The 2,221-nt window shown below is 52.7% G+C and overlaps 1 protein-coding gene across 2 annotated transcripts in view; it reads right to left on the bottom strand.

The window, feature by feature from the left end:
* The window catches only part of GALNT13 (polypeptide N-acetylgalactosaminyltransferase 13), a 69,850-nt gene that overhangs the window by 17,927 nt on the left and 49,702 nt on the right, over nucleotides 1-2,221 (bottom strand). The gene's annotated exons all lie outside the window — the stretch shown is intronic.

The raw sequence follows: 2,221 nt of genomic DNA on the forward strand, positions 1-2,221 counted from the left end.
AGCCTGGGACAGTGGGAGGTGTCCCTGCCCAGAGCCTGCTGCCATCCCAGCGGAACATTCCAGCTGAGCTTTCCCATCCCACGGTCCGAGGTTTGTGTTTGGGTCCATTTAAACTCACCTGCGCAGGAATTCCCTCCGGAGCTCCTTTTCCCGCAGTTCCATTTCTTACCTGCAATTCCCCGATTTCAGCACCTGGAAGCTTTTCCAGGCTTCAGCTGACATAGGGATGACGACAGATAAAATGCTTAAATTAATTATTGAATTAACAGAGACATTCCCAAACCTGGCTCATCCAATCCCACTGCCTGGAAGGTGCCTGGATATGGATTTGAGGGCTGATCCTGCTGTTTTCCCTTGGAAAAATCTTTTCCAGTTTGAAATGGGACTTGGAGCAGGCGGCCATGGCACCAATGCCAGGATTTTCCTGACCCCAGAAACATCCTGAAGGGTTTCATCCAGAGGGGAGAATCCCTAAATCCCTTAAATAAATCCCAAAGACAGGGATTAAGTCAGATTTCCAGGGAATGCGATGGAGGTTGCTTCCCTCTCTGTCATCTTCTGTCAATCTTAATAATTAACATTCCTGAGAAATTCCAAAAAAAAAGGGGAATACCTCCACACTGGCACTCATCCCTCCCAAAGGGATCACCAGGTGATTCACCGCCAGGCTCCGCAGCCCGTCATTAAGAGGAGCAGTTAATTATTAAGTTAATTGCCCCTCTGCAGAGTCCGTTAATTATCAGCCGGGAGGCTGGGCCTGGCCGGGGTTCGGTGTCACCTGCAGAGCCAGCCTGGAACACGGAATTACTGGGAAAGGGGATTTATTTGGGGTTATAGATAAGGAAGAGACTCTGGATGCGGGGAATCTCATTAAACGAGGTATTAATTAGTCCTTTGGTGATGTAATTGACTGAAGGGCGCTGCAGCAGTGTAGGAATTCTGAAATTATATATTCATGTATCAATTGTATTTCTAATTAGGATTCTATACATAGCTCCGACGTCGAGGAACCTTGGGATGGGGCAGGGATGTGGAGCTGTCCCCCTCTGGAGCCGGGGGTGTTCCACAGGGAAGTGACACCGCCCTCCCCTGCGGTCCCCAGGACGTTCCCAACCTCCTCCTTCCCAAATTCCCGGCCACAGGACCCACCCAGGGCTGTGGTGAGGCCAAAACCCTCGGGAAGGAGATGAAATAAATAATTGATTCCTTTTTTCCTGCATGGAAATTCCTGTTTCAATTCGATCCTGATGTTTTCCTGCTCTTTTTACAAAGCAGAATAAAATCTCCCCTTTCTGGGGAGCTTTTAAGCCACATTCTGTATTTTGGGGGTGATTTGAGGATGAGGAGCGGGAATATTTGGGCAGCGAGGCTGGAGATGAGCCCCCACTCCAAATTAATCCAGGATATTCCAGCTCCATGCACGCCCAGCAATCCCTTTTCCCAGTTTAACTCCCTCCTGCTTCCCATTTCACGCTGTGTATCCAGCAGATTTCCTCTGCAGTTCTCACCATACCCAGATATCCCAGGATGAATCCATGACCACCAGAGCGGGATACAGAAAATACCGGCATTTTTAATGACCCAGTGCATTTACAGAGGTTTGTGGGAACTGTGAGGGAAATCCTGGGAAGTATTTCCCCACTTACGCCTGCCGGGATCCCGCTGCCCTGGCATTTCAGTCTCCTGAAGCCCCTGGGCACTGAGAATTCCCAAAATCCCAGCCCAGAGAGGGACACAGCTGCATTGGGGTGGCCCCCAAAGGAATGTCCCCCACACATTTCGGGAATGTCCCCGCATGGACAGGCCCTGTCCCCACATCCCGGCTGGGAGCAGCTCCCGAGTGCCAGCGGCGCTTTGGGAACAGCCACGCCCACAGAAGGATCGAGCCCCAAAATTCCCAAAGGCAGAGAGGAGCCTCTGTGGTTCCTACGGGAGCGGGAACAGCTGGAGGCAGAGCTGGGAGGGGATGCAGGGACTGAGCTCTGCCTGCGGCCTGCGGGATGCAGGGATTCATGGATGAGTTGGGGATGGAGGGATGGGGGCTCTCCAGGCTCTGGGGCCTCAGAGGGGCACTCTGGGTCCTTCCAGCTGTTCCCTGAGCCCCAGCTCCGGCCCCAGTTCCATTCCCATGGAGAGGACAATTCCAGTCCCATGCAAGGAGGGGACAGTTCCCTCCGTGCCACTGCGAGGTCCCGTGTGTGCTGTTCCTTCCCCTCGGCAT

Source organism: Corvus brachyrhynchos, unplaced genomic scaffold (assembly GCF_000691975.1).
Source record: "Corvus brachyrhynchos isolate BGI_N302 unplaced genomic scaffold, ASM69197v1 scaffold45, whole genome shotgun sequence".
In the NCBI taxonomy this organism is placed as follows: Eukaryota; Metazoa; Chordata; class Aves; order Passeriformes; family Corvidae; genus Corvus; species Corvus brachyrhynchos.